We start from the raw sequence: 13758 nt of genomic DNA, 5'->3' as shown, positions 1-13758 counted from the left end.
AGTAAGATTGCTCCAGCACTGCCAACTCTAATAATTAGCAATTTCTGAAGCAATATGCTCAAAATAAATGTATGATAGAATTATTTAGACTGGGAAGTGCTGTGTGAATTTGTATGTGTGTGTTTGTTTGTGAGAGTGTGATTTAGAATGTAAAAGCACTTTGAGTGGACACCAACACTAAAAAGCTGTTAAACTGCAGTCCATTTGCCACAAGAAGGAAAGGAACAGACTTTTGTCAATAACGACAATGAAATATCATTATATTTGGTTAATTTTAATTTTAATCTTAAGAAGACTAGATTGAAAAGGAGACTGTTGAGCTATGTAAAGCACACACACACACATATACACATAGACAGACAGACAGATAGATAGATAGTTGGTCCAGTGTTCCACAAAAAAACACACTGCAAATAAATCAGCTGCTGCTAAGTGCCATTTTGGAAGTTTATCTTCTTAATGATATATTTATCTAATACAGTGGTAATTTTATTGTTATATTTTATGTACAGCCCTGCAACAGACTGGCGACCTGTCCAGATTGTACCCTGCCTCTCGCCCATTGACAGCTGGAGACAGGCACCAGCACCACCGCGACCCTACAAAGGATAGACATGTTAGAAAATGTATGGATGGATGGATTTTATGTACACACAAGATATTTTCTGAAATAGTTTACATTTATAAAAACTTAGTAGATTGTCAACTGCATCTAAAGTAACTGGCAGATGCATAGACCAAACTGATGGTAAATGGCTTGTACTTATATAGGGCTTTAACTAGTCTGACGACCCCAAAATGCTATACTCTACAATCAGTCATTCACCCATTCACACCCTGACGGTGGTGAGCTATGCTAGCAGCCACAGCTGCCCTGGGGCAGACTGCCATACATCGCCGCCACTGGGTCATCTGAGTGTCTTGCCCAAGAACACAACAACTGAGACGGTCGGAGCAGAGGATCGAACCGACAAGTCGCCAATTCCCTAACCTCTATGCCACTGTCACCCCATGATGTGCCAGCTTGCAGTAGTTACCAGTTTTATGGATTGATTGATGTCTGTCTGTATAAACACTGCTCACCCGAAACTGCAGAGCCACTTGGAACACAATTGTCCCTTGTGACATAATTACAACAAAAAATATCTATTTTGTAACCACCAAAAAATCCACTGGTGGGTTTAAAAAAAGCCTAATATAGAACCTTTAACGTTTACATGTGGGAACATAAAGCAGCATTCACAAAAACTGTTTGAAACTGCATTTATAGGCAGGTTTTACCAGTCTCAGCTGACCTTTTTAAAGGTTTATTGACATTCTAAACCACTGTCTGTAAACATCGGAAGATAACATAAATTTATGACACAATTTTAAATGGCTAGGGTTCTTAATCTTTATGTATAAAGATCCAAAAGTAAGTATCTATTTAACCTGACTCTCGCCAAATGGATGTAGTTCCGCCGAGCTCCACAGGGCTCCACACATCTATCTGGCGAGAGTCAGGTTGGTATTTATTTATATTGTTGACCAATTTCAACATTCACTAGAAAAATAACTTAAGTTTATTCCCTTATTGCTTTTTGCAAGGTTCTTAAAAATGTATCTCTTTCTTGTCTGTATGTATTTTTATAATCTAAAAACATGTGCACTGATTTCATATGACAGCAAAATATATAAATAAATACTTTACCTACATTAAAGACTTTTCAGACACAAACTTAAATGTTAGGGGATAGTATCAGTCCTGTATGGTCTGCAATAGTATTTTGATTGCATTCTTGGTAACTCATTCACCAATAATCATCTTTAGGACTCTTTCTTTCTTCCAAACAGTGACCGATATTTCAAAATCTCAGAACGCATAAAACATGTGTTATTTCACCATTTATATGTGAATGATCTACTGATTTGCAATCTATGACTACAAAAGGTCTTGAGTAAACGCACATCTCACTCTGCTGAAGAGACGTGTAATGATCTTTGTAATCTGTGATGTTTTTTTCCACTCTCGTTTGGTATGCCTTGTTGATAATTTGCCGTAACATATTTTATTTGCTTTTTTAAATAATCAGTCACAGACAAAAGCAGAGTTGTTCTTCTGCTTCGGAAATTGATCTGTGTTCAGTTCTATCTGACATGGCTTTATTGAGCCTCAGCAGAGCTGGTCTTATAAAAATGGTGCAAGCTGAGTCTGCAACACTGCACCTGATCTGACATTTAAGAATTGCTAATAAGTGATAAAATTCTATCACTATGTGATGGTGCTTTTTTGTGGGAAAAAGAAAGCTTGATTTGAGGGTCCTCTAGTGAAAATAATGCTAAATAAGTGAAACATAGCCTAGAAATATTGTCTGGGTCGGGTGACAACATGAAACAAGGGAAAGCAATTTCCCTTGTTTGCTGATATCTCAGACAGAGAATATCAGATGTTTAATCTATAACTCTACTCTGAGGGTTTTGAAGCATTACACCGGCAAATTATCACTGGCATCTTGATCAGCTATTCATGCTGACATCAGCGTTTAGCTCAGAGCACTGTAACATGAGATGAGAGTGATCCTAGAGTGGATGATAATTTTGGTTCTCTAACTCTGGGACTATCTGTGCACCACAGTTAGCCTAAGACTGCCTGAATGCTCCTAGATTGAAATAGAGGTAAATAATGGATGCTGATACAATAGTTCAAATTAATTCTTTCAAAGGTTAGTGTGCAATTAGGTGTCAGCTTGAGGGTTTTATAATATAAGGTGTTTCAAGCACATCTCATCCAAACCTCTTAATGAGCAAACTTCACAGAGCAAGATTTTCGTCTTTTTTTAACTAAAGGAATCTGGACCCAAACCATATTTTCTAAATAATAACAAAAATACTGTACATCTCCATGAACTGGCAAAGAAATCCCCCCAAAAAAGAGAGAGAAAGCAAAAGTTTGCAATAAAAAGCACTCAGGAGCAGTCATAGCCGCTACTGGTACTGCAGCTTAAAAGGGCAGTGATAAACTGATCTACAAAGAGTGAGATAGTGCAGCTGCCCGCATCTAGGACAGTCACAGGCTTGAAGTGAGTGTTGCATCTGCAAAAAGAGCCTAATGCTATTTTCCAACCAGTCGTTTGTAATCAGGTTATTGTACCCTCCTGCTCATTGCACAGAGGGGATTCTCCTCCTTTTGCCGTCATCCCTCATCATTAGCGGTTGCAAGCCAAGTTGCAAGTAGAAACACAGCCACAGTGCAAGTAATGAGTTGGGCAGGCACTCCAAGAGGATTTCATTGTCCTCTTCCTCCACGGTTTTTCTTAATGGGCAGGTGAATGGAGAAGGGGGAAATTGGCCACTGGGGCCTGAAAAGGGCTTTTGATTTGAGGCATTATCAATGGAGATGGAAGTTAGAGAGGAGACGGTGTTCAACCTGAGGCTGAGATTTACCGCCCCATCATCATTAAACTTCCATTGCCCTTGAGTCACTCATCATATAATGGCTACTGTCAAAGTGCCCACCCGGTCTGATCTGTACTGAAGGCAGATAGGAAAACATTAACCAAGCCGATTTGTGTTTATTTTCCATCTTTTTAACATGGTTTAACCCATAGAGGAGCTCAGTTTGACGTGGCATGTAAGTTATTTTTGCTGTATTTATAACTGGCAAGATATATTGGACGTTTTGCAAATGTATTTACTCGATTACAGCTTATGCCAGGCATATTTAATGGCACCCTGGTTAAAATATTAAAAAGTCTTAACATATATGATTTTGTTTTTACAGCAGTAGCACACTGTCACATTACAAAATGTAGACATTTTCAACATAAAATTGAAGAACACGTATTCAGAGGAGAATAGTCATGTGTGAAGAAACATTTGTTTTGAATAAAAAAACTTTAGTCACGCAAAGTCAAAGTTTATTTCTATGGTACATTTAAAACAAAAATTGTTGATTAAGTGCTGCACACGGTGTGCATCATCAGTGGTGGAAACGCTAAAACAACTACAAGTAGAATAAACCAACAAGAGCACAACAACAAAAAAAAAGTAGTAAAACAGATTAAATAAGTATGATAACTAGAACAATAAAAGCTAAAATATAGCAGTGCTTTGCACAGTTTGGTGCGCCCACTGAGAAGGCCCAGACATCTCTACTTTGGTGTCTTGCAACAGTTCATTTGTGGACTTTAAAGCTCTGGATGGAATATAAAGGTACAACAATTCAGTTAGATAAGATGGTGACATACCATTAAGACTCTGAAAAACAACCAATAAAACCATATACTGGTTACACCAGAACAGGAGGCCAGTTCTGGTGTAATGTCGTCGTAGCGTTTAGTTCTTGTCAGAAGGGTTTCAGCAGCATGTTGTACAGCTGGTAACAGAGGCATAATAATGGTTAACGGTTGGGTCCAGCCATGGGAGGGAACAAGGACAGAACTACACAATGAACAAAAGATGCTGGTAAAAACTCAGAATCGCAGAATACACAGTATCAACCAATTTTTATGAGAGGGTGGAGGACTTATAAAGCTGGAATCCCCGGGACGTCATAAAGCCTCAAAACTCCGGGCGCAGCATCTTTCTTCCTCTTTGCCTGCAGCACCCGCTGCATTGGGGGGACAAATGCATAAACATGGTTCTCTCATTGGCTGAGTAAAACACTGCATCTTTGACAAAACCTTGGATCCAACATGAGTATGGTCTGGATGATGAACATACCCCAGCCGAAGATAAGACTAACCAATCAAAAACAGGCTGTTTGAGTCCCTGGTGAAAAGTATAAATATTGTAGATTTTCTAAAAAGAGAAAGTCTTCCTTATCATGGCGACAAAGTATTTCCCCCCACCGCCTGAAGAAGACCAAGAGCGCCCACCACCAAACTCACTGCCCCTGTCGGACATCAAGCTGTTCATTAGAATGGTTCACATCAGAGGTTGTGTCAGGGCAGAGACAATTAATTCAGGGCAAAGCTATTTAAAAAATTTTTTTTTCATTGATTTTGTTTTGTTTTGATGCTTGAACTGTGTCAGGCTGGGGCAGCCCTGGAGCAAGCTGGATGTGAGGCGTTCTGCGATTGAAACTTAATCTCAATTGGTGGTTTGAGCACTGATAGGCTGTTAAAGTGAGCTTGTTCCATTTTATTTGGGGTTTCCATTCATCTCCTCACTAACCTGCATAAAATAGTGTCTCCATTATATCAGCCACTTATGCTAAAGCTAAAGCCCTGCAAACACTGAGACGGTTGCTACAATTGGTTCGGGTGTATTTACTCCACAGCTCGTTCTGATCCAATCGGCTGTGACATGCCACCTGTGCTTATACATACATTCATATATTAATAACAATGATAGTAATAAATTTTATTTACATAGCGCTTTTCTAAAAACTCACACACTACAAGAATCACATAAAATTACAAAAAGGACAGTTAAGTACATCAAACAATACAAAGGAAGAAGGAGATCAGTTAAATACACAATATTAATATATTTGTATTAATGGTACGTGAGCATACGTGTGGGGCTTGGAGTGTTTGCTTAATAATGCTGCAGCAGCTTTTTTTTCTTTGCTGGTAAACTGAGCTGCAAATTCCAGATGTGACATCATCACATCTGTCCATTTATTTGACATGTTGGTTGTCCTTCACTCTATTCAGTGAGTGACTCCGATGGCTAGATAGCACAAAATTTACAATCCAAAACAGTATTAATTTCTGGTTCAGATCATTATTTTCAAAACATGATTTTAATGAAATATTGTTTTATTTACCCTTCTGCTTTGCATTGCAAAATGAAAAAAAAACATGTAAGAATTAAACAAAAGCCAAATGCTGATATAAGAAATACGTATCATGACACTATTGTATAAAATAACAGCTGCTTTGTGACCTACTTTGTTGTCTAAAATTAAATAAGTGTTCTATAATTAGTCTTTACTGACAGGAGTGCATAAAAGTGAGAAAGTTTAGAAAAACATGGTTGAGACAATAATAGTTCATTATTTCATCACTTTCTGCAGTGGCTCACAGATGTTGTTAAATGCTGCGTCGGGATGAAGGAGAGAGCTGACTCATTGTTATTTGTTGAACAGCTTTAAGATGATTCATTTACTGCTATATCAAGGCCTGCCGCTGGATCTCAAGATTGTCCATTACAGTCAAGGTAATAATACAGTAAAAACCTCATTTAATGTAATGTGTTTTGTTTTTGCTGTTAGGCATGAAAAGACCACCCGCATTTAATAAAGAGTTTATTTAGCTCATGGAACCCCATTTGTTCATTTTTAAGTTTTGTTTTTGGGTTGGGTTTTTTTTTTATTTTATGTTTATTTATTTAGCTTCACAAGCAGATAGCACTAATTGTATGCTGGTGGAAGCATGCCCATCAAGTTCATTAGTTGTGCAATTTCCATTTTTTTTTGCCAGAAATGAGGTCTTACCACACAAACATCTTACTGTATCACGAGGGAATCACATTCAGAATGGCAACAGTTATTTGCACGCTCTGTACGTAATTATTCGCAGACCACAGAAATCATATGTAGCACATTGTCACACCTGCAACACCTATTGCATTTAGGCATTCACTCAATTTTGTAAACCTTGCTCTTTCTCTTTCTGCCACTGTATTAGCCACAGCTTTTGGGAGATGCTGAATAATTCACACTATACCTGTGTGTCACAAAGAGCACCGGTCCTTGAGCATTCGATGTGAGTTGTTCTGACATTAAATTGTGTCGAAGTACTTTAAATGCATGTACAACACCTCATTTAACTGAGGACATAGATTGCTTGGCAGTGGATTTTGAGGTATAATTCACCTTTTGTTTAGGTACTGAGAATTTGACAGAAGCGCAAACTCTGGTTTGAATTTAATTTGTACATATAAAAGACAAATCAGCTAATTAGTGTTAAAAAATGTTGAAATGAGATTTCTTTTAGACAGTTTTATTTCTGCTGTGAGTTGTTCCAAAGCAGTTTTTGCAGCACGCTTATACCCTGCTTGAAACTAGCTTAGTTTCAAGCAGGGTAAAAGTCAGGTGCCAGGTGGCAACGTTTTGCAGAATTTAGATACTTCTCTGGCAGAATGAGTAAAAACTATTTCCCAAATCTGAGATAATCAATGGTGTATAGTTCTTAGAATCCATTATCCTTCATTTGGTGCATTGATAATGATAATAATTGCTTTTTTTTAGGGCTGTTGACATCTAGTAACTCGGTTAGGTTTCATTTACACAGTTTCACCTCATAAAACTCTTCAGTGGCCCTCTGATGGTAGCAGAATAGAGAAAGGGTATTCTCCTCCAGGACAGTTTTGTATTGATTTGTGGTTTATATTTCTTCTAGATAAATAATGAAATACAATCCTTTAGATCTGATTAATAATATACATTAAAAAATAGCAACTTCTTAGTGGATTCTGCTTAGAGGGAAATGTAATTGCATCTGGCATTGTTTTCACTCTTGAGATTTAAAAATGCATTTTCTTGGCACAACTAGGTTAGACAATAGACTTGTTTGCTTTAGCTGATGTTGTAACACAGATTAAAGGTCCTATAAAATAAATTACCATGTCAATTAAAATTGACATGGTAATTTATCTAAACTTCAATCTGTAAATTACAATTAGTGAAAATCTCAGAAGGAAATGAGAATAAAGGCATGAAATTGGGAATAGTCTAGATTTTAAACCCCACACAGCTTCAATAATTGATAGCTGACAGCAGACTCTGCAAGGCTGTTTGGCTTGTCAGCTGCCTACCTGGTCATGACCGCTCAAATTAAACCCTGCACCCCTGTCCTTGTGGCTGACATGACCATAAAGAACCATCAGTGTGTTTTCCCAAAACAAGAATGATCTCTGCTCACATGGACTTCACTTTAAAAGTGCACAATTCAATTTCAGCCCTCAGTCGGGAGACATGAGGAGTAATCTAAAGAGCTAAAAGAAAAAATCAATCATCTGCTCAGAAAGCCGGAGGCCTCAGCAAAGCTCATTATTCTGTGCCTTGTTACCTGATTGTGGAGTTGTCTCCAGAGACAACATACGGCTTTTGGGGAAGAGAGGAAAGAAGAGCATGTTAACAGAAAGGTAAACACTCCATAGAGCAACTTATAGACCTCTGAGAGTTTAGAACAGTGCATTAGCACAGGCTTGTAAGTCTGATAAGGATCAATCTTATTTAAGAGCTGCAATAAGCAGCAAAAAATCAAATGTGGAGGTCGGTCAAATAACAGGCACAATTATGAACACCAGTCCCAAGGAAAAAACTTGAAAAGTAACGGCCCATTTAATTAGATTTTCTTATTGTTTTATATATATATATATATATATATATATATATATATATATATATATATATATATATATATATATATATATATATATATATATATATATATATATATTCCCGATAGTTAAGGTTACCTTGACATAGGACTTAAAATCTGTGCATATTTTTACATCCATTATTTGTACAAGTTTGGGGAAAAAATATCCATACATGCAGCTATAATCAGCTTTTCAGTGCATTGCCAACCACTCAAGAGTTTTCAGTCAAACAGAGACTTAAAATAAATCTGTTTTTCAGTACCAGATTAGACGTAAATTGATAAATGGCTCATCTGCTTAAAACAAATGCGTACTCTAATTGGTAGGGGACCTGAGCTGTCTGAAATGAACACTGTAGGTTACACTTAATGAGCTGTGTTCTCTCACCAGTTCACAGCTGTTTGCAACAAAATGTAATCAATGTCCAGTGTGCATACATTTATATGCAGGACACGACTGACCCCTCATCCCAGTGCATCCAAACTCGGAACTGATTACATTCTCTGTAATCCAGTGTTCATTTTTTTATGCACAGCGCCCTTTGTTTCAATTTGACGTTTCAAGCGGAGCCTACGCCATCTGCATATGATGTCACTTCAGGCTGACAGGTTTGGCCTTGTTTATTTAATAATTTTGGCACCTAGTTTGGGTTGTGAAATTGGGCCAATGTGTGTTTCTGACCTGCTGACCTCAGCCCAAACAAAAAAAAAAAAATGTGACCACGATAGAAAAAAAATAAAACACCACACCAAAAATGTGAGGATTTTACTGTTGTGCAGTAAAAAGTCTGCAAATAAATACAAAAGGTGCAATAATTATTTGAAAATAGTTGTTCCACTTATTTGAAAACATTTTTTTGACTTTTTTTGTAGAGTTATGAGATTTGAATCTTTTTTATCATTTTTTTATCAATAATTTACCAAACTGTGATGGAATGGCGACCCATCCAGAGCGCACCCTGACTCTCACCCAATGACTGCTGAGAGAGAGAGCCACCAGGCTTTTGAAGATCCCACAAGTCAAAACATTATTATAATTTAGCTTTGAAACGTTCAAAAAGACTTCAAAAACATCCCGTATGTTTTATTAACATCTTATTATAAACAGCTGTGATTTCCCCTCAAAATGAATATGCAAAAACGCCCATGCATCCACAGGAGGCTTAAAATACCTTTTACATTTTTACAGGAAAGTAAATTGGTTCGATTTTTTTCTAGTTATCAGGAAGCTGTACCAAACATAAAACCACCTTTTTATCAACCAGTAGCAGTTAAAAATGAAGGTAGGGCTCTCTGCCAGGGTGCCATTAGTTTGTCAAAGCTTTCAAATGACAAAACTGCATGACAAATGTTCATCAATATTGAACATGCATCCAGTGACGGCTGGAATAGTGAGTTGTTCATGTTGTTCCCCTTGTGGAACTAAGCCTAAACCGTTCTCTCACCATCGTTGCTGCTTTTACCTACACCCAACCAGAAACCAGGTATGTTTCTGTGGACATTTATATGATGGAAAGGACACAAGGATGATAACATACTGTATAGCAGCATTTGACTAGTTTCAATTTACATTGACTTATTTCTGTTGTCTAAATGCATATGAGCATAATTTTATTAATGTCGAGTAGGTTGTACTGTTTGATTGGAGAACATGAAGGGAGCAGTAAATTCTGGGTTAGTTCAGCAGATGGTTGTGTTAAAATTTCTTTTTATCATTTGCTTCATATTGCAAGTTGGATGGATCATGGTAAATTATATGATGGCTGTGAAGTGCAAACGCAGCTACAAATTAAAAAAAACATAACACATTCAAAACAACAACATCTTGAAAAGCACAGCAACATTACCTTGAAACAAATACAAATGAAAAATCACAACAAAATATTGAGATACACAATAACATAATAAAAACACAACAATAAATCTAAAAAAAAAAAAACAGGAAAAAAACAGGACTACAATTAAAAACACACCATTAAAAAAAAACATGATGAAATTAACCTATCGGAAGAGGTAGGTACCAGTGGGAAACATCGCTGATTGGACGACAGCGCCATTTAACTTCTGAACCAGAAGTTATTCTCCCTGTAGCAGGTTTTTGAAAACATGAATGTAAAGGTGCGTTCACATCCAACGCAAATTCGAATGTTGCCACTTTTGCATGCTGTCGTTTGCCTGACATATCGCCCGCAATTCACACAGCCAACAATGGCGCCGTATAGTGCAGCTTTCACTTAACGGCCACTCCAGCCTTCTCACGCACTCTTTTTCAAGGCTTCAGTTCTGGACATGTCTCTGTAGTAATACTTGGTTGTTATACAACTCTCCTAGCTTGTCTTCCATTTTGAAGGAAAAAAGATTAATCTCTGGAGCAGTCCTTCACCCCACGTCACAGCCACATCCAGTACCCGATTGGCTGTCGCAACGCGACAAGATACAAAGGTTCAGATATTTCAACTCCATCCACTGTTGCATCGCATCCATCACAAGTGTTGGGTTGCTCTGGCTTCGCTTTAATTGCTGAAATCAAGTTTCTTGCTTCGCTGGAAACGCGCCTGTTGCCTCGCTTTATGTCACATCGCTCATGTGTTGCACCTGTGTGTAGGGATATCATGTAAATCTGTCGCTCGGCCCACGACATTTGCATTCGGTGTGAACACACCTTTATCGGTTACTTTCTTTTCAAAAGCCAAACGATGCTGTCAGCCAGCCAGCGATATCTCATGTTTCCTACTGGGATCTACCTCTTCCGATAGGTTAATGTCATTGTGTTTTTTAAGATGTTGTCGTGAGTTTGAAAACTGCTGCAATTTTTCAGTCCCTGCTGCTGAAAAACAACATCATGCTGCCACCATGTTTCACTGTGGGGATTGTGTTCTTTTGGGGATGGGAGGTGTTAGGTTTGAACAAGATGTAGAGTTTTTCTTGGTGGCTGAAAGTTAAATTTTAGTCTCATCTGGCCAGAGCACCTTTCTCCATACATTTCGGAAGTCACCCACGTGCCTTTTGGCAAAATCGAAATGTCATTTTTAACACTAAAAATTTGACCACTCTTCCATCAAGCCTACTCTACGGAGTGTACAGTTTATTGTGGTCCTATGGACAGATCCTCTAGTCTCCGCTAGGAAACTCTGCAGCTTCTTCAGGGTTACCTTTGGTCTCTGTGCATTTGAAGATAACAGATCTGATGGTGCGAACATCAAAGATTTGTAAAAGATTTTATTCTTAACAACCTTGCCCCTGATTTGTTTGGAGAGCTCACTGATCTTCATGGTGAGATGCCTCTTCCTTAGTGGTTCGGCAGCCTCTGGGGCCTTTCAGAAAAGGTATGTTTATACTGACAGATCATGAGACATCTGGATTGCACAGAGGTGGGCTTCATTTCACTAATTATGTGACTTCTGAAGGTAATTGTTTGGACCAGAACTTTTTAGAACCTTCATAACAAAAGGGGGTGAATACATATGCACATGACAATTTTCTGTTTTCATATAGCACCAATTTTGTGTGTGTGAGAGAGAAAGCTTTGTCATTTTAGAATAATAACTGAACATGAAAACAGGTCCAATTCATGCAAGAAGTGACACTGTTGCCAACCAAAACAGGGTAAACGGTTGAAGTCTTAAAATCTTGTTGTCAGTCATCACAAGAAAAAAAGCAGTTTAAACTGTTTTTTTTTTCATCTTTTCTGTCAGACTAAATTATAGGCTGCCAGAAATTTCAAGCTAAGTGCCTAAAACAGAAGCTAGCGTCTTCCTCGGACACTCCGAGTGTGTGTTGGTGCGTGTACATCTGTGACGCAGACTAATGGGCTTTTACATGTCTATTAGATGCAAGGACACGTCCAGTTACATTGTGAATTCATTCATCTTATTTGCTCGAGTTGCTCTCTACACAGAACCTTGGCTGTCAAACACAGAGCCACAAGTCTGCAGTAATGGATTACAATGTTGAACAATACAGGTCATGTAATTTGTAAAAGAATGATAATTTTAATGGGATTCATACAGATGAGTGATTGATAAGGGTTATTATACACAATGAGGTCAGGAGACTATCCTCCTGGACTAATGGATTAGGGCCTTGTGGTCAAAGAAAAGTGATTATTTTCATTCATTTATCAATGTTAGTGGAGCAACAAGGAATCTGGGAACAGAAAATGACTAAAATATAAAATTCTTAACAGTAAATGTAAACCTTTTTCGCACAGATACTGTTTGAGGGACAAAAAGAAAGATAAGTGATTTTAAATGTGTTAGCTGACTTCTTTTATAAATAAAAATAGGCAAGGCCTACTCACAAGATCATATGACTGTTACATTAAAATATCAAACATGTTAGAGTTGTTGCCACTTTGTTTGCTAAAGAAAAAGATTCCCCTAATGAAGAAGCTAGAATTGCATTGTTACTGGTATGTGAATAGTCCATCAATAGCTGTAGCCCAAGCACATAATGTAATTTCCACCTTTGTTGATATATCCAGTGGCAGAGCAAAGAGATTCCTATTAAGCTGAATTTGGATTTATGGGCACTTGTGTCACTATTCTCAGGCACGCACCAGGTATCCTAATGCCTTTCCACTCATTCCTATGTAAGTCATGTTTGCTGAGCTGTCCCAGGAAACCTCTGGAATAGTGTTTTGCCATCCATAATCATTATGAGGCATTACTGTCCTCTGCCTTTCCCAGAGCATCGCTTCATTTTTGTGAAAGCTCTGCCCTGGAACATCCTCTTCGAAATGAAATACACCCAGCTGCTCTTCACTGGAATTAAGTTTACAGGCAGTCAGATGACTGATGATTTTCTGGGGTGTAAATCTAATTGTAGATAAATTGGTAAATAGCTTGAGTGATGATGAAACCACTGTTAATTACCTCTTGATTTATAAACAGACGTATTTATCTGCAGTGCGATAAATAACACTATATCCACCATTCGGTACAGATAAACATCCAAGAGGTAGTTTCATTTTTTACGTACCAAATACAGCACCATTTTTGTTTGTGTTTAATTTTGTACTATTTCTAATTTGCTGTTAGATGTAATGACTCAACTATGTAGGAATTTTAACTGCCACTGTCTATCGTCAGTAAAGCGTAACATCTGGTTGGTTAGACTTACTAATAACTCTCAACCAAACCAATCATCTTGATAAGTTTGATTAGTTGTCCCACTGACGTAGATGGTTGGAGCTGACAGGTAAAATAAAATCTTCTGCGATGGGGCACCATTAAATAATGAAATTATTTCAGGGAATAAATAACTGTATTGGTAAATATTTTATTAAATAGAATATTTTTAGGATTTAATAGTTAGTTTTAATGAAGAATTTACACATTAAAATAGAGATCTATTAGGAATTTTTAGTCATTGAATTATGGCACTTTTTCTTTCCATAATTAAAATCCAAAGGGGTGAAATATGAAGCATCATTAGAGTTCTGATC

General features: G+C 37.6%; 1 protein-coding gene across 4 annotated transcripts in view; it reads left to right on the top strand.

The window, feature by feature from the left end:
* pex5la (peroxisomal biogenesis factor 5-like a) overlaps positions 1-13758 on the top strand; it is a 117663-nt gene that overhangs the window by 30771 nt on the left and 73134 nt on the right. Inside the window, exon 1 of one of the 4 annotated variants that reach the window (XM_036141169.1) lies at positions 5815-6144. The exons of the other annotated variants lie outside the window; for them this stretch is intronic. The gene's annotated coding sequence lies outside the window, so the exon portion shown is untranslated. Of the gene's footprint in view, positions 1-5814; positions 6145-13758 lie in introns of those variants that run through there. 4 annotated transcript variants of the gene reach the window in all.

The sequence above is a fragment of the Fundulus heteroclitus genome, chromosome 9, assembly GCF_011125445.2.
Source record: "Fundulus heteroclitus isolate FHET01 chromosome 9, MU-UCD_Fhet_4.1, whole genome shotgun sequence".
Lineage (NCBI taxonomy): Eukaryota > Metazoa > Chordata > Actinopteri > Cyprinodontiformes > Fundulidae > Fundulus > Fundulus heteroclitus.
The sequence above is the reverse complement of the archived record's forward strand: the minus strand, read 5'-3'. Positions and strand labels throughout refer to the sequence as shown.